Below are 19,368 nucleotides of genomic sequence, written 5' to 3' on the forward strand. Positions count from 1 at the left end.
GGAAGCGTTTAGAAACTACAGCAACGAAGTGGTGGACCACGTAAAGTTACAGAGCGGGTTCGTAGAATGCGGAGGCGAATAGTGCATAAAAGTCACCAACGTTCACTCAATCTGTGACAGAAGCTCCTAAAGAAGCATTCAACGTAGATGTAACTCCGATTTTTTTGTGTGTGTATACATATATAATAAGTGTGTATATATATATATATATAAATAAACAGTGTGTGTGTGTGCGCGCGCGCGTGCACAGGGATGACCTTTTTAGGCCAGGCTTACATCAGATTTGAATGCTTCTTTAGGAGCTTCTGTCGCAATATATATAACAATAGTGTGTGTGTGTGTGTGTGTGTGTGTGTGTGTGTGTGTGTGTGTGTGTGTGCTCGCGCGCACGCACCAATTGTCCAAATTCTCCACTTGTTTCAGTGCGTTATGACAAGGCCGCAATGTTGAGTGACAAAAAAAGTCATTGCTGCCAAATCATAGCCCGCGCTGGTTAGAAAAAGGTCACTATGTTATTTATAGAACATGACGACAAAATGACAGCTAATCTTTTGAGAAATGAATTAGAAAAGCGACACCCAATATTAAATTTGCAAAAACGACCACTGGAATAAAACAGAAAAATGTACAAGAGGCATATCAGCTATGTAGGAGGATAGTTTTAATTTTTCTGAAGGAAGTAGCTGTTAAAATGTCTACACTACCAAAATAAAGCCAGTACAGGCTGCTGTAAACAGCTGATAGGCGTGGAGTCACTACATACATGGCTCCTATTCACTGGGAAAGTCCGTGGTTGAGAAAGGATTATTTACAAATACTACGATATAGAAACTAGAGAAGTGAACGTGATGGATAAGCATTTCTACTTCCTGCTAAAATACAATGTGTAAGTAATCTGGGCCTTTTATGCTTTGGTCTGTGTAGCATCTAGAGTTGCTTTCTCTTCTTATATCTGCCGTTAAAAAATATACAGCCAGGCCGCAGCCATCAAGAAAAGTTGGGATGGGGGGACCTTTAGCTACGTCCCTGTTCTCATTGACTCAACTAATATTTGCACTTTCTTCAGGAACAACGGCCATGCTGCGGATTTAAGAACCCGCACCGCAGGTCAATTTCTGCACAGGACATTTCCGCAGGATGTGGAGGAGTCTTATTCAAATCTCATGTGAACTTGGCCTTATTTTGGAGAGTTTTGTCATGCTGGCTCCTTGTGGTTACTTATGTCAGCACGTTCAAGTGCTTGAAATGGAAAAGAAAATGATTTCTGAATAAAACAAAAACCCTACATTCACACTGCTGCCATGCGTTATTTAACCCTTTGAAGACACCGCTAATTTGTCTTAATTTGCGTACACAAGCTGTGCACGGACATGCAGGACAGCCCTATTCACTTAAATGGAGCGGTGTTGCGATTCCCAGGAGGCTAGGAGTGCCAGGGTAAGGGTATGTTCACACGGCTTATTTACGGACGTAATTCGGGCGGTTTTGCCCCGAATTACGTCCGAAATAGCGTCGGCAAACATCTGCCCATTCATTTGAATGGGCTTTACGATGTTCTGTGCCGACGGTCATTTTTTTTACGCCCCGCTGTCAAAAGGCGGGGCGTAAAAAAGACGCCCGCGTTAAAGAAGTGCCTGTCACTTCTTCAGACGTAAATGGAGCCGTTTTCCATTGACTCCATAGAAAAACAGCTCCATTTAACGTCAGTAATGGACGCAGCAAAAAGCGCCTCAACATGCCATGACGGCTGAAAACAGCCCCGTAATTTCAGCCGTTACGGACGCTGCCGTGTGAACATACCCTAAGACTCAAAGGAGCAGCGGAACTAAACCAGCGCTGCAGCCCCTTCTCGGGATCATGGGGATTCAAGAAGACCAAGCCTGGCATAATTAAGGTCTGTGCCCCATTAAAGTAAATTCCCCTTTGATAGGTCTGTCCTTCTTTTCAGCTGTCCTCTTCCCGGTCATCATCAGGTGATTTTTCTCACCTGTAAACAGCAGCACTTATTCAGCTTATAGTTTTTGAGGGGCATATGTAGGCAATATGTAAGGTCACTCATCATATCATATACGGACTGTCGAAGTCAGTATCACATCCGCCACAACTAGTATACAGCGTAGCTCGTTAGAAAGGGAAGCGATGATAGGAAGATTTTAAAATCGAAATAGAGAACAGTATGATTCTGCGGTTTTGTTAGCTAAACAGGAAATATTTGGTGAATATAGTGTGTTAGGGATTTGCCAAGAAAGTATTTGTGTACAGTTCAGGAAAGTCAAATGCCTTACCAACACGGACAGTCAGGGAGACATACATCCGTCCTTAGCGGTGCGTGTAGGAGAGATAGATGTCCCACCTGTAGTTTTAACTTTGAGCTGATCGTAGACAGACAGGATCAACTGACAAACCCACCTTTATGCTTTTACAAAGGAAAGGTTAGATTTCAACCAGTCCAGTCCTTTCTTAAAGGAAAGGTGTCAGGATTTATTTATTTTTATTAATCTAACTACATGGCGAAGCGGCATATTACTAACTTTATTTTTTTTCTGTTTTGCAGGTTCCTCTTGACCGTTTGGACTACGTCGTAAATTCGTTGGATTATTAGATGATCATTTTTTTTTATTAATTTAAATAAATTGGTGAAAGAGGGTTGTGTGGGGGAGTTTTTATTTCAATAAAAAATTATTTTAGGTCTCTGTTTTTTTTAATACTTTATTAGCGCCTTAGTAATGGCAGTTGTCTGTTTGATGGCGTCCATTACTAAGGCGGGGCTTAGTGTCAACCAGTAAAAAAGCTGCAACTAACCCCCCATTATTACCCCAGTACCCACCGCCACCAGGGTTATTGAAAAGAGCCGGGTACGATCCAGTACCCGACCATCTGTAGTGATGGTCGAGCACTGTGGTGGCCGCAGGCTGGTATTACTAGACTGGGAAGTGCCAAAAACAGTGGCCCGTCCCACCCTGGTAATGCTAGGCTGCAACGGTTTAATTGCATCTGGCTGGTTATGAAAATGGGGGGGGGGGGGAATGAACAAATGGACGAAAACAACATGGGGTCCCCCCCCCATTTTCATAACCAGCCAGATCCAATAAAAAAGCCACGGCCTAGCATTACCAGGGTTGGAAGGGCCACTTTTTTTTTGTCCTTTCCCAGCCTAATAATACCAGCCTACGGCCGCCCCAGTGCCCACCCATCACTACAGATGGTCAGGTACTAGATCGTACCTGGCTCTACCAGACACCCCTGGTGGCGGTGGGTACCGGGGTAATAATGGAGGGTTAGTTGCTAGACTAAGCCCCGCCCTAGTAATGGACGTCGTCAAACAGACAACTGCCATTACTAAGGTGGTGAAGTATTAAAAAACAGAGATATAACTGTTCACACAGAGCTTGCTGGCGCTGATTTTGATGCGGAAATCACGTCGGAATCAGCGCCCTATAACCCCCGAAATCTTACCACATTGATTTCAATGGGAGGCAGAGGCGTTATTCTCCCGGGTGGCTTTTGACCGCTCACGGGGAAAAAAAACAGCGATTCCTTTCTTGCGGCTTCTGCCGCTGACCTCCCATTTAAATCTTTTCGGAGGCGTTTTTCATGGCGTTTTTTGGCCATAGTTCTTGCATTGGCTTCAATGGCCGCGGACGAAAACTACTGTGAAAACAGCGGAAAAAAAATTGACAAAGAATTGACAAGATGCTTTTTTTCCCATAACACGTTTTTTTTAAAACGCTCGCGTAAAAAATCGTGTTGTATGTACTAACGGCGCGCTTTCCCATTGATGTAAATGGGAAGCTTAATCAAGCATTTGACGCGTGTAAATACAGTTAACTGAAAAGTCATTCACCACAGGGCATTCCCTCTTGACTTTCAGCATTCTTAGCCTTTTGCCAAAAAAAACTCCCAAAATGGAGCTGGACAATGGTTAGCAATTTGAAGACACCTTTTCCTGGCTTGTATCCAAAAATAGGGGAGGGAGGGGGGGGGGGGGGTGAGTCTCCCTCCCACATTTACAGCAACTGTAGGTCAGGCTGATTTGCCTGATTCACCTTGCTGTAATTCTGGGAAGCCCTCCCTCTGGTGGCCAACATAGGAAAACATGTCAAATTATTATTTGGTTTTTAATACTTTCCACCTTGTGGAAGGAAAAAAAAAAAAACAGCAAAAAAAACGAAAAAATAAAATAAAAAAATAACTTACTTTAAAAAAAAAATTATTTGGCGACACATTCCCTTTAAAGGGGTTTACCAGGGAGAGTTTTTGTGGTGGGCAGTGCACAAGCACGGAGTTACAAGAAGGAACACGCAGAAAATGGGGCAGCAATCAAAGAATGAACGCTGCGGGCACTGAGGAGGCTGTGGACCAATAGGATGCCTCAAACCTGGGTGAATGTCAGAAGTCCCAGGTTTGAGGAATCCTATTGGTCCACAGCCTCCTCAATACCCGCGCCAATCATACTTTGCTTATGCTTCAATGACATACCTGTGTCAATACTCCGTGACATATCGACACAGTATCGGTCTGCATAAGAACGCTCACTAGCATGTGCCAAAGCAAAAAAAAACTAAGCAGAACTTCCTATTGCCCCTGGCCAGCCGGAACAAATGCGTACCGATTTCTGACACACTGCATATAAAAATTTTTGTATCCCTGGAAAATCCCTTTAAGCCTTGAGACAAGCTACAAGGGTGTCTGCATGCAACAGTACCATCTGGTGCGCGCTTATCCTATGACACACGGATATAAAAAACGCACTGGGCTTATCAGAGTGTGCTTGTGTATGGGTCTGTAAGAGGGGATAGGTCTCAGCCAAACCATAGGTCAATAGTTACCTCATATACTATATGGACTAAAGTACTGGAACACACCTTAATCATTGAATTCCGGTATTTTATTCAGTCAAATTGCCACCAGTGTATAAAATCCAGCACTAGCCATGCAGTCAAACTTTATAAATATTTATTAAATAAATGGGTCATTCTAAAGAGATCACCGAATTCCAGCGTGGTACTGTAATATGACGCCATCATTGCAACAGGTCAGTTTGTGAAATTTCTACCCTTCTAGATATTCCATGATCAACTGTGAGTGGTATTATTCTAAAGTGGAAACATTTAGGAACCACAGGAACTCGGCCACAAAGTGAGAGACCACGTCAAGTTACAGAGCGGGTGTCGCCGAGTGCTGCAGCGCATAGTGCGTAAAACTTGCCAACGCTTTGTTGACTCAATAACTGCAGAGCTCCAAACCTCCTTTAACATAGAAAAAACTGTGCGCTGGGAGCTTCATGGCATGGGTTTCCATGGCCGAGTAGCTGCATGCAAGCCTTACATCGCCAAGCGTCAGATGGAGTGGTGTAAAACCACGTCACCACTGGACTCTGGAGCAGTGGAAATGTGTCCTGAGGAGTGATGAAATACACTTCTCTATCTGAGAGTCTGATGGACGAGTCTGGGTTTTTGCGAATGCCAGGAGAACATTACCTGCCCGACTACATTGTGCCAACTGTAAAGTTTGGGGGAGAAGGGATAATTCTATGGGGTTGTTTTTCAGGGGTTGGTCTAGGTCCCTTAGTTCCAGTGAAGAGAAATTTTAATGCTTCAGCACATCAAGACATTTGGGAGCATTGGTACTGGAACGGGGGATTTAACGTGAGTAATATCTTGTTTTTAAATTTCATTACTTATTGTGCTGGTAGTTTTTTTTTTTTTTTTACTCAATCACCCTTTTAAGAGTTATGTATCGAGTCAGATGTACATAGACTTCAGGCAGCTGGTAAATGGTTAAACAAATTAGTTGCCATAATGGTACAACAAATCTAAGATGTAATACAGAATCTATCCCATGATTAACAACTAAAATGATCCGCCGCTGATTGTTGACATCGATGCAGTGATTAAGTGCCCAAATATCCACGTAATCCCTGCAGCTAATCACTGGCCTCAGTGAGTATACGCCACAGGTCCGCTAAGGCCAGTGATTGGCTACAGCGATCAAATGGGTATACGGGCACATAAAGATCTTTGTCCCCTCCATCTTTGTTTCAAGACTTAAAGGGGTTATGTGGGGACCATAAATGCTTAGCAGTGTACTCACTGCAGTATGTGAGTGCACTCACTAATATACATTCTGATCCCCCATAAGGGGATTTCATAGATTGAGATTTTCATAGATATTTACAGCGCTCCTGGGGGACCGGAAGTATAGTTGCACAGCCGCCTTTGATGACAATATGACTCTTCGTCATGTGACCGACTCCGCTGTATTCTATGTAATCGATGTACTACTTGCTTGTACATAGAGTACAGTGGGGTCAGTCACATGACAAAGAGTCGTTTCATCATCAAAGGCGGCTGTGCAACTAGACTTTGGTCCCCGCATAACCCTTTTAACCCGTTACTGACCACCCCATAGTATTTTTACGGCGGCCACTAACGGGCTTTATTCCGATGCATAGGCCTTTTTACGGCGCTGCATCGGAATAAATAAACAGAGCAGGGAGCCGTTAAATCTCCCTGCTCTCAGCATCCCTGCTCGACCGGGTGAGATTGATATCAGTATCGATCTCACCCGTTTAACCCCTCAGATGCGGCGCTCAATAGCGAGCACCGCATCGGAGTTGTTTTGGAGAGAGGGAGGGAGATCCCCCTCATTCCACCGGCGCCTGGCAATAAGATCGCTGAGTGTCTGTGTCTCCGATGGCAGCCGGGGGCCTAATAAAGGCCCCCAGGTCTCCCTCTAGTGTATGCCTCTGGCATGACCTAGCAGATGCATGTCCGTTTTACACAGGCAGGCATAATACGCTGCAATACAAAAGTATTGAAGTGTATTATAAATACGATCGGATAATCGCATAGTGAGGTCCCCTAGTGGGACTAGTAAAAAAGTTAAAAAAAAAAAGTTTAATAAAAATTGAAAAATAAAATGAAAAAGCCACTTTTTCCCCTTACAAACTGCTTTATTATTAAAAAACAAAATAAAAGTAAAAAAGTTACACATATTTGGTATCGCCACATCCGTAACGACCCCGACTATAAACGTATTACATAATTTAACCCGCACGGTGAACGTCGTAAAAAATAAAATAATAAAACCATGCAAAAATTGCGGTTTTCTTTGAATACAGCCTTAAAAAAAAAAAAAAAAAAGTGATCATAAAGTCGCATCTACTCCAAAATGGTATTGATAAAAACTACAAGTCGTCCCGCAAAAAAAAGCCCTCATACAACTGCATCGGCGGAACCATAAAAAAGTTATGGCTCTTCAAATATGGAGACACAAAAACAAAAAATTTTGAAAAAATAAAAATTTTTTCACTGTGTAAAAGTAGTAAAACATACAAAATCTATATAAATTTGGCATCGTTGCAATCGTATCAACCCGCTGAATAAAGTTAGTGTTATTTATACCACACGGTAAATTTAGGACGCAAAAAAGTGTGGCGAGATTGCAGTTTTTTTTTCTATCCCCCCCCCAAAAAAAGTTAATTAAAGTTAATCAATAAATTCTATGTACCCCAAAATGGTGGTATTAAAAATTACAACTTCTCCCACAAAAAAACAAGATCTTATACAGCTATGTCGATGCAAAAATAAAAAAGTTATAGCTCTTTGAATGAGATGATGGAAAAACATAAAAAATGGCTTGGTCACTAAAGAGGCTGTCACCAGATTATAAGTGCCCTGTCTCCTACATAATGTGATCGGCGCTGGTATGTAGGTAACAGTGGTTTTTATTTTGAAAAACGATAATTTTTGACCACGTTAAACTATTTTAGATTTATGCGAATTGGTTTCTTAATAGACAACTGGGTGTTGTACAGAGGAGTGTATGACGCTGACTAATCAGTGACCAATCAGTGTCCTGCACTTCTCATTGTTCCAGCCCAGCTTCTTTCACTGCAGTGTGTGATTGTGGCCATATGGGCAGGTATAATTTGATTAATCTAACTAATTGTGCCCAACCTAAGATGTCACTCAGGTGACCCAAAAGCGGGCCATTGTTTTTGTTTGATTCTAATGCACTTCGTGTCCATTCTCATGCTCACAAAATTATACCAGCAGATAAATTACATATTATGAATTTCTTTACACCCAATGCAGATTTCATGAGAAAATTCAATCAATTTTAAAATGTCATTGGAAACAGGAAGTTCACAGTAAAGATTGTGCAACACGTAATACATGAGAGGCAACTTTTACTCCCAGATGTAACTACTCATTAAATGACCTGCCTTTTAAAGAGGACCTATTGCCTCTCCGTCCTGACATGTCTATTTTAGTAAATACTTGTGGTCCCCAAGAAATAATTCTAGAGCATCTTTTCTTAGAACTGGGTGTTGTGCTGTTCCTCTGTTATTCCTCCTAGAAATGTATGAATAGATTCACAACTGGGTGTTAGCATTCTTCTTGTCATTGGGGCGTGTCCCGACAAGTCTTGCACTGGGAGTACTGATTGGACATTGTCAGTCTGTGTAGGGACACACCCAACTGGTAACACCCAGTTGTCAATTTATTCATACATTTCCGTCTCAAAAGCAGTGCAAAAAAAAAACTGTGTGAACTAGGCCTCAGAGTGCTAGATAAGTGCGGAACCCCTCAGTAATATTCATTAGCAGCCATTTTGTTATGGTACAGAGATACAATTCAGGAAAGCTGCAGTAAAGTTAGGCTTCGTTCACATCTGTGTTAGGGCTCCGTTCCGATGGAGATTTCCGTCGGAACGGTGCCGTGACAGACACAAACGGAAACCATAGGTTTCCGTTTTCATCACCATTGATTTCAATGGTGACGGATCCGGTGCCAATGGCTTCCATTTGTCTCAGTTGTGCAAGGGTTCCGTCGTTTTGACTGAATCAATAGCGTAGTTGACTGCGCTATTCATTCCATGAAAACGACGAAACCCTTACGGAGACAAACGGAAACCATTAGCACCGGATCCGTCACCATTGAAATTAATGGCGATGGAAGCGCAAAAACCTATGGTTTCCGTTTGTGTCGGTCAGGGCTCGGTTCCGACAGAAAGCTCAGACGGAACCTCAGAACATAGCCCTAGCAGAGATGTAAACGCAGCCTTACTGGAAGAAAAAGACAGTCACATACAGCTGAAAATATTTATCAAATGATTCTATAATGACTTCACCAAAAACAGAAAGGGCCTCATTCACATTTGCGCGTTTTGGTCAGTATTATGCGACAAACCAAGGAGTGGAACATAAACAGAAAAAAGTATAACGGACAGATTTGTAACTCTTCCGTATTTTGAAACCACTCCTGGTTTTGGGTTCCAAATACTAATGCAAAATAATGTAGAGTCTATTTTGGTGTTAAAGGGGTTGGGTCACCACAGACATTTATGGCATATCCACAGGATATGCCATAAATGTCTGATAGATGCGGGTCCCACCTCTGGGACCCACACCCATCTCCCGACCGCCATCCCACCAGGTAAGGTGGCCACTGCATCCAAGCAGAGCATAGGTGCAGAACAGGTTAGGAATCCGGAAACAGATGTGGAAGCACAGCACGAGGTGTTTTAACCCGCCCTTGTATCAGTGAGTATGGCCGTTTTTTTTTTCCTTTGGAATGGAAAAAAAAAAAAAGTGAATCCACAGTTTAGTTTACGTTGTTTTTCGTGCAGTTTAAATAACGTGTTAACGTTTTTATACGGGTTGTTGCGATTGTGGCAATATTGTTTGTTTTTTCTAAATACTTACAAAATATGAAACTACTTATTAAAACCTAAATAAACTTTATTTAATACATCTTTTAGTCGCACTATGGGACTAAAGAATGCTTTCATTTACCCAGTAGACCAAAGCATAATTACCTGTTAGAAATGAACGGTCAGGCATCCTAATAGGCATATAGCCATTGCAGGGCATTTGTTAGGCTACCCGGCTCCATGGCAACCCATCGGCGCCCTGTGATTGATTTTCCCCGATAGGCTGGCGGAGGGAGCTTCCACAGCATCTTAGGTGTTAAACGGCCAGGATCAGAGATGATCCTGGCTGGTACAGCAGGAGCCCGTTTGTCAATTAGCCTTATCTAAAAGCATTCTGCCTTAAAGGGGTTTGCCAGGAATAATTTTTATTTTGCCTTAACTTGCCCCTTACAAGTAATTTTGTAATATACTACCGGTTTCACAGTGCCAGCGTTTCTTTATTCTGTAATGCAGTCACGTGACTGCGCCGGCTGTGAATTTGAATGCCTTAGCCTAGCTTGCACTGCTGGCTGAGCCAAGGCATGGCTCATCATCAATTAAGTCTACAGGCAGAAGGCTAGGCGGATGTTCCCTGAGCCCTTAAGAGCCCCGCCTCTGGTCCCACTGCCTGCCCGCCTCCTGTCGCGGCGTCAATGCCCCCCTCCTCCTCTTGCAGCCTACCCACCCCCTCTTTGTGTATTTGTCCAATTACAGCAGGGAGGGAGCCTGGGAACATAGACGTGGCAGTATGCATAGAGCTCGGCAGGATGCCATAGAGGGAGTAATGGGGGCGGGACTGTAAGCTGTCTTTTCAGCTACAGCAAGGGATCATGGGTATAGTGGGTTACAAGACAGGAAACAGTCAGGACCAGAAGCAAGAGATGTAAACAAAACATAAAGAGCAGCATTGACGATTGAGATCAAACAAACTGGTTAGAAGCGGTGTAGGGTGTTTTAGGGAAGGCAAACCAAGGCTGGGGGGACACTTAAAGGAACAGTGTCATCACAAATTATTTTTTTATATGTTAAAGATGTTAGTGCTTTATTAAAAACGTTTATATTCATTTGTGTGTTTGTGTTTTACTTTTTCTTATTTTTACACTTTTTCTTCCCTATGGGGGCTGCCATTTTTTGTTCCATTTCTGTCTGTGTCGATTAACGACACATACAGACATGGAATACGGCAGCCACAGTCCCATAGGGACTGCGAACGGCTCCCGTCCCATTGACTTCAGTGTACGGCGTCTGTGTGGGAACTGCGCATGCGCCGCTCCCACACAGTCCAATTCTAAATTGGCGCCGTCCGGCGCCATTTTCCTGTGGACCGGAAGTCGCGGCCGGACAGTAATATTACTACTTCCGGTCGCGGCTTCCGGATTTGTGCACTTGGACCAGCGGCAGCAAACGGAGCGGACGGGCCGGAGGGAGCCGCGGCGGCAGGAGCAGGTAAGAGATTTCAATGTATGTTCGTGTTTGTGTGTGTTTACTACTGTATGTAAACCTACTACACTGTGTGTTAGCTCAAAAAATGGCGACACACAGTGTAGGAGGTTACACCGTTCAAACCCCTCGTTTATCCCGGCACTAGCCAGGATAAAGGAGGGGGGGATGCTGAGAGCTCACTAGAGCGAGGGCTTTTAACCCAATGTTGCAATGCTGCAATTTTGGGAATAGCTCCATCTAGTGACCAAAAATGGGTAGTATTATAAATTAGAATTAATTTATAATATTTCCTGACTATTTCCTGACTCGTGAAAAAAATAAAAAAAATTTGAACAATGTTTAATCACCCACACACTAAATGTTTAATTTTTTAAAAAAAAACATGTTTTTCTGGCAACACATTCCCATTAAGAAATATTTTTTCCCTGACCAACCCTTTTAACTTAAAGGGGTTGTCCACTACTGGACAACTGATGACCTATCCACCGATCAGCTGCTCCGGTGGCCTGTGGGAACCGGATGTCATTGCACAGTGTGCAATGTACGGAGTCGGAAGCAGTTGGCTCCGTACATTGCATAGCGGCCGTGCTGCAGTACTGCAGCTCGGCCGCTATTCCGTGACCTGAGTAAACTGCTTCCGGCATAGACCTCTGCTGCCCGGATGCCACCGGAGCAGCTGATCTGTGCGGGGTCCGGGTGTCTGACCCCCACAGATCATATACTGATGACCTAAGTAAATTCAGACAAACAGCGAATAGATACCAGTAATCCCCTTCTAAACTCCCTCAATCTAAAATCACTTAAAGAGGCTCTGTCACCAGATTTTGCAGCCCCTATCTGCTATTGCAGCAGATAGGCGCTGCAATGTAGATTACAGTAACGTTTTTATTTTTAAAAAACGAGCATTTTTGGCCAAGTTATGACCATTTTCGGATTTATGCAAATGAGGCTTGCAAAAGTACAACTGGGCGTGTTGAAAAGTAAAAGTACAACTGGGCGTGTATTATGTGCGTACATCGGGGCGTGTTTACTACTTTTACTAGCTGGGCGTTGTGTATAGAAGTGTCATCCACTTCTCTTCACAACGCCCAGCTTCTGGCAGTGCAGCACTGTGACGTCACTCACAGGTCCTGCATCGTGTCGGCACCAGAGGCTACAGATGATTCTGCAGCAGCATCGGCGTTTGCAGGTAAGTCGATGTAGCTACTTACCTGCAAATGCTGATGCTGCTGCAGAATCAACTGTAGCCTCTGGTGCCGACACGATGCAGGACCTGTGAGTGACGTCACAGTGCTGCACTGCCAGAAGCTGGGCGTTGTGAAGAGAAGTGGATGACACTTCTATACACAACGCCCAGCTAGTAAAAGTAGTAAACACGCCCCGATGTACGCACATAATACACGCCCAGTTGTACTTTTACTTTTCAACACGCCCAGTTGTACTTTTGCAAGTCTCATTTGCATAAATACGAAAATGGTCATAACTTGGCCAAAAATGCTCGTTTTTTAAAAATAAAAACGTTACTGTAATCTACATTGCAGCGCCTATCTGCTGCAATAGCAGATAGGGGTTGCAAAATCTGGTGACAGAGCCTCTTTAATCTCAAGTCACACACTTAACCCCTTCAGGACCAAGCTCATTTTGGCCTTCAGGACCAGACCCATTTTTTCAAATCTGACATATTTCACTTTATGTGGTAATAACTCCGGAATGCTTTTACCTATCAAAGCGATTCTGAGAATGTTTTCTCGTGAGACATTGGACTTTATGATAGTGGAAAAATTTGGTCGATAAATTCAATATTTATCAGTGAAAAACACCAAAATTTGGTGAAAAATTGAAAAAATTTGCATTTTTCTAAATGTAAATGTATCTGCTTGTAAGGCAGGCAGTTATACCACACAAAATTGTTGCTAATTAACATCTCCCATATGTCTACTTTATATTTGCATCGTTTTTTGAACATCCTTTTATTTTTCTATGACATCACAAGGCTTAGAACATCGGACTGACCCCCCGGAGAACTGAGAATCCGTACTAGAGAACATGTACGTGATATCTTGGGGGCCAGTGAGGTAGATGATCCGACACAACTGAAGACTATACCTCGGCACTTTAAGAGGTATCATGACTGCAATCCAAAATCATTTTCGGTCAAAGGCATTGATAGGATACATTGTGGCATCAGGGGGGGAAATGTGAAGAGGGTTTTGGCGCAAAGGGAATCCAAATGGATTGTCATGTTGGGCTCCATGACACCACGGGTCCTTAACGAAAACCTTAGTTTCGTTCCATTTCTGTAACAACCTATCTCACAATCTCTATCACCGACTTGTTTTTATTATATATTTTCTGTATTTTAATTTTGTGTTGCTTTATATGTTTCCTGTTTATTAGGCATCATATGTGGTATATTAAATATCTGCTGCCCTGCTATGTGGATCGAGCCGGATTGGACTTTTGAGAGACGGCGTGCTCAATATCAGCCTACCTTTCTCCAATATATTTGAACTGTACCTGCTGTACGCAGACAGTGTGGAATAATATATTTTCTCCTGTTGTGTCTCTCATTGTATGTATGTCCAGTCTTTGATATGTATATTGAGCCGTGCGAACTATTGTCACTATTTGTATGTATGTTTCTGTGTATCTAATTGATGCATGTGACTATTATTATACTATTGGGGATATTTTAACTGTTTTATTATTCAGTTGCGATCACGTTTTTTATATTGATGTGAGTGATATGGATCTATAACTTAATATATATACACTACGATTCAACTATTGTCTGTATATCACGCTGATTGATGGCATAATTATGTATTATGAATACTATATACTGGTATCGGGTGGGGATGGATTGGTGTACCTAACTAATAATCCTGTTATATGATATGCGGGATATTTATGATTGAAAGGACTAATTTTATGTATTGTGTTTGTCACTGCAATGTTGTGCGAAACCTTTGTCGTACAGTATACCAGTGTCCTTTGTCACTGTATGGCTTATGCCTCTTCTGTTTGCAAATGCACTTGGGTCATTCTTGTACCCCTTTTTATTATTGTTTTTACCCCTATATTTTATTTGGTGTCACGCCAGTGCACTAGAAATTTTTCTTCTTTTTTGTTCCCCCTTTTTTCTTCACTTTTTATATACTTCATAACATAAAACGGCATCTATTCGCCTCCACACACACAAATGGTTGGTGGCCGTATTTTTATACTACCCCGTTTTTACATTAATACACACACACATTGCTCTATATACACTATGTGACCTCTCTACTGTAAGTACATCCAGATCTCTCTACATGCATAGATACATATGTACAGAGAAATAGGTGGCTCCTGACCAATGGTATGGTTATGACAGGTGCATTCGGCTTTATTTTACGGGGCTTAGGGCAGATATTTCAATAATATGGGGACGAGGTGATTCGCTGGTGTGTCACATCAGGGTCACGGCTACATTGGATACTCCTATGCCCGGACTGTGGTGCCGTTGTGCGCATGCCCGCTGTGGCGGCTGACGGCGATGCTCTCCCCCTTCGCTGCCTATGGCGCATTGCGCATGTCCGGAACTCCCGTTACGCGTCGGGAGCCCGGACATGTGCTGCAGTGCCGGAAGCCGGATGTGGGGATTGCCTCGCTTCCGACGGTCCCAGCTGGGATGCGCCGCTGAATGGCATCACGATCTTATGGCATGGGCAGTATAAATGGGACTAAACGATAGAGCACACATCAATCTACATCCCCCTGAGGAAGCACTACGTGGCGAAACGCGCGTCGGGGTCTATGTTGCGGAGCGGACACCTCATTTCATACCACTTCAACCCATCTATGGGTAAGTCTGCATCTTAGTCATTTTGTTTGATTCAACTACCATCCAGTACGATATATATTGCACCCTTCTTTCACTCAAACCAGTTATTTATGGAGACATTGCTCTCCCTTCCTTACCCTTGAACTAATGGTGTATTATTGGTATACTTAATTTTGAATCTGATACTCATTCTAACATGTATGCAGCTACCCTTGGTTAATTGGTAGTTATAACACTCGGTGCGGTCTCCGCTTTTTTACTAGAGTTCTCTTGGTGCTATTTTAGTATGTACATTGTTTGTATAATAAAGATTTAACTTTTTATATTATATACATTGGCGTTAAAGGCTCTTATTTGTCTCTTTGTGGTAAATGGCTTAGAACTTTAGCAGCAATTTCTCACATTTTCAAGAAAATTTCAAAAGGCTATTTTTACAGGGGCCAGTTCAGTTGTAAAGCGGCTTTTAGGGCCTTATATATTAGAAACCGCCAAAAAGTCACCCCATTTTAAAATCTTCACCCCTCAAAGTATTCAAAACAGCATTTAGAAAGTTTCTTAACCCTTTAAAGGTTTCACAGAAATGAAATCAACTTGGAGGTGAAATTTTCAAATTTCATTTTTTTTTTTTGCAGAAATTCATTTTTAATCTATTTTTTTTGTAACACAGAAGTTTTTACCAGAGAAACGCAACTCAATATCTATTGCCCAGATTCTGCAGTTTTTAGAAATACCCCACATGTGGCCCTAGTGTGGTAATGGACTGAAGCACAGGCCTCAGAAGCAAAGGAGCACCCAGTGGATTTTGGGCCTCCTTTTTATTAGAAAATATTTTAGGCACCATGTCAGGTTTGAAGGGCTCTTTCGGTGCTAAAACAGTGGAAATCCACCAAAAGTGACCCCATTTGGGAAACTACACCCCTTGAGGAAATTATCTAGGGGTATAGTGAGCATTTTCACCCCGCAGGTTTTTTGCAGAAATTATTGAATATGGGCCATGAAAATGAAAATCTACATTCAAAGAAAATGTAGGTTTAGCTAACTTTTTCTAATTTCCACAAGGACTAAAGGAGAAAAAGCACCGCAGCATTTGTAAAGCAATTTCTCCCGAGTAAAACAATACCGGGACATGTGGTAATAAACAGCTGTTTGGACACACGGCAGGGCTTAAAAGGAAAAGAGCGCCATTTGGCTTTTGGAGCTCAAATTTAGCAGGAATGGTTTGCGGAGGCCATGTCGTATTTGCAAAGCTCCTAAGGGACCAAAACAGTGAAAACGCCCAAAAAATGACTCCATTGAGAAAACTACACCCCTTGAGGAATCCATCTGTGTAGTGAGCATTTTGACCCCACAGGTGTTTCATAGATTTTATTAGAATTGGGCAGTGAAAATAAAAAAAATCCTTTTTCTTCAATAAGACGTAGCTTTAGCTCAAAATTTTTAATTTTCTCAACAAATAAAGGAAAAAAAGAACCCCAACATTTGTAAAGCAACTTCTCTGGAGTACGGCAATACCCCACACGTGGTCATAAACTGCTGTTTAGACACACGGCAGGGTTCAGAAGGGAAGGAGCGCCATTTGCTTTTGGTGTACAGATTTTGCTGCATTTGGTTTCTGGTCGCTAGGTTGCATTTGCAAAGTCCCTGTGGAACCAAAACAGTCCCCCCCAGAAGTGACCCCATTTTGTAAACAACACCCTCAAGGTATTCACCTAGGGGTGTAGTGAGCATGTTAACCCCACAGGTGTTTTGCAGAAATTCGTGTGCACACGATGTGGGAGAGTGAAAATGGGAATTTTTCCTTAGATACGCCAATATGTGGTGCCCGGCTTGTGCCACCATAACAAGACAGCTCTCAATTTTTATGCGGTGTTTCCCGGTTTTAGAAGCACCCTACGTGTGGCCCTAATCTTTTGCCTGGACATTCGACAGGGCTCAGGAGTGAAAGAGTACCATGTAAAATTGAGGCCTAATTTGGCGACATATAAAGTATTGGTTCACAATTGCAGAGGCTCAGATGTGAAATAAAAGAAACCCCTGAGAAGTGACCCCATTTTGGAAACTACACCCCTCAAGGCATTTTCACCCCACGTGTCTTTTTCATAAATGATTGCGCTGCCGAAGGTACAAATTAAAATTTTGCCCTAGATATGCCAATTCATTGTCAAATATGTCGTGCCCAGCTTGTGCCACTGGGGACACACACCTCAAAAATTGTTAAAAGGGTTCTCCCGGGTATGGCGATGCCATATATGTGGACATAAACAGCTGTTTGGGCATGCTGTAGGGCTCAGATCGGTGGGAGCGCCATTTGTCTTTTGGAGCGAGGAATTTGCTTGGTAATAGTTTTGTTTGGAGTATCACTGTTTCCGTTTATAATGTGGGGCATATGTGAGCTGGGCAGAGTACATCGGGGCATAGTCAGGTGGTATAATAATAAGGTAAAAAAATAAAAGAATCCATAGATGTGTGTTACGCGGTGATCGATCCTTTCTGCACAGGCCGGTGTCGCACTGATAACTGGCGTCCTTCCTTATCCCCCTTTTGGTCCACACTCTGCACCTTTGCAGTTTGGGGAATTTTGCCGGGAAAGTGTTGTCCTGGTATAATACGGGCACCCTCGCTTCCAGCAGATCTGTTTGGGCCCTCCCCTTCCTGGTTCCCTAATTTTAGTGCCTTGATACATCGCCTTTTGAAACAGAAGAAATGTTCCCCTCGGGCCGGCACAACTGCATATTTTTCTTTCCTGAATTATTGGAGCCTTAACTTATTTTATTTTTTCATAGACGTAGTGGTATGAGGGCTCTTTTTTTACGGGACGAGCTGTAGCTTTTATTGGTACCATATTGGGGTACATGCAACTTTTTGATCACTTGTTATCCTTTGTTTGGGAGGCCAGGTGACAAAAAAACAGCAATTCTGCCATAGCTTGTTTTTTTTATATACAGCGTTCACCATGCGTTATAAACTACATGTTACCTTTATTCTGCGGGTCAGTACGATTCCGGCGATACCTCATTTATAGAACTTTTTTATAACTTTTTGCACAATAAAATTACTTTTGGAAAGAGAATGTATTTCTTCTGTCGCGATGTTGTGAGAGCCATAACTTTTACATTTTTTCGTCTATTGAGCGGTGTGAGGGTTTGTTTATTTGCGAGACGAGGTATAGATTTTATAGGTACCATTTTTGGATACATGCGACTTTTTGATCACTTTTTATTTCAATTTTTGGAAGACGGTGACCAAAAAAACAGTAATTATGGCAGTGTTTTTGAGGTTTTTTTTTATGGCGTTCACTGCGCTGGATAAATAACATAATATTTTTATAGTTTAGGTCGTTACGGTCGCAGCGATACCAAATATGTATGGCTATTATTTCTTTCAATAATAAATGACTTGATAAGGGAAAAAGGGCGATTGTGTTTTGTGTCATTACTTGAAACTTTTATTGTATGTTTTACAACTTTTATTTAGACCTTTTTTTTTAGTCCCACTTGAATGTCCAACTGTTTGTTTGATGTTCTAATACATTGCACTACCTATGTGGTGCAATGTATTGGAACTGTCAGTTGTTCACTGACAGCAAGCAGATTAGGCTCCGCCTCTGGGCGGGGCCTAATCAGCTTACGTAATGGCAGACCGGAGTCCATTGTTAGGGCTCCTGTTGCCATAGTAGCAGTCGCCAGCCTTGCCATCGCGTGGCAAGGCTGCCGATTTGCTACAAACCTCTAGGATGCAGCGATCACAATGGATCGCCGCATCGAAGGGGTTAATGCCAGGAATCGGAGCTAGCTCCGGTTCCTGGCGATAGATCGGGGTGTCCGCTGTAACATACAGCGGACACCCACTGCTGATGACGCCGGCTCAGCTTCTGAGCCGGAAGCTGAGCCGGCGCCATCTTGCCGATGGTACCGGAAGCCTCCTGGGCCCCGCCGACGACGGGGCATAGGAGGATTCCGTTACAGGCTGATCGGGAGGTATTAGCACTCCGATCGCCTTTGCAGCCACCGGCAACCCAGCGATCACGTTGCTGGGGTGCCGGTGGCTATAAACTCCTCACATGCTGCGATCTCTATTGAACGCAGCATGTGAGGGGTTAATCTGCCGGATCGAATGCTAGTTCCGGTCCTGGCCGATACCTCAGGGTGACAGCTGTAACATACAGCTGTCACCCGGCGGTGATGTCGCTGGCTCAGCTCCTGAGCCAGCTTCATCTCCATGACGTAAAGTTACGTGAAAAGGCGGTAAGCCACCAGCTTTAATCACGTAACTTTACGTGATTGGGCGGGAAGGGGTTAATTAAGTTAAAAATACACTCGCTTTCCGAGTTAATGTAAGGCAATTTTTTTCCACTTATCTGCAGGTATGCTGCAAGTGATTCGTCTGGTTGCAAAGGCGAA

General features: G+C 43.0%; 1 protein-coding gene across 2 annotated transcripts in view; it reads right to left on the reverse strand.

Moving 5' to 3' along the window:
- Positions 1–19,368, reverse strand: part of TGS1 (trimethylguanosine synthase 1) — a 61,809-nt gene that overhangs the window by 2,546 nt on the left and 39,895 nt on the right. The gene's annotated exons all lie outside the window — the stretch shown is intronic.

This window comes from Rhinoderma darwinii, chromosome 5, assembly GCF_050947455.1.
Source record: "Rhinoderma darwinii isolate aRhiDar2 chromosome 5, aRhiDar2.hap1, whole genome shotgun sequence".
Classification (NCBI taxonomy): domain Eukaryota; kingdom Metazoa; phylum Chordata; class Amphibia; order Anura; family Rhinodermatidae; genus Rhinoderma; species Rhinoderma darwinii.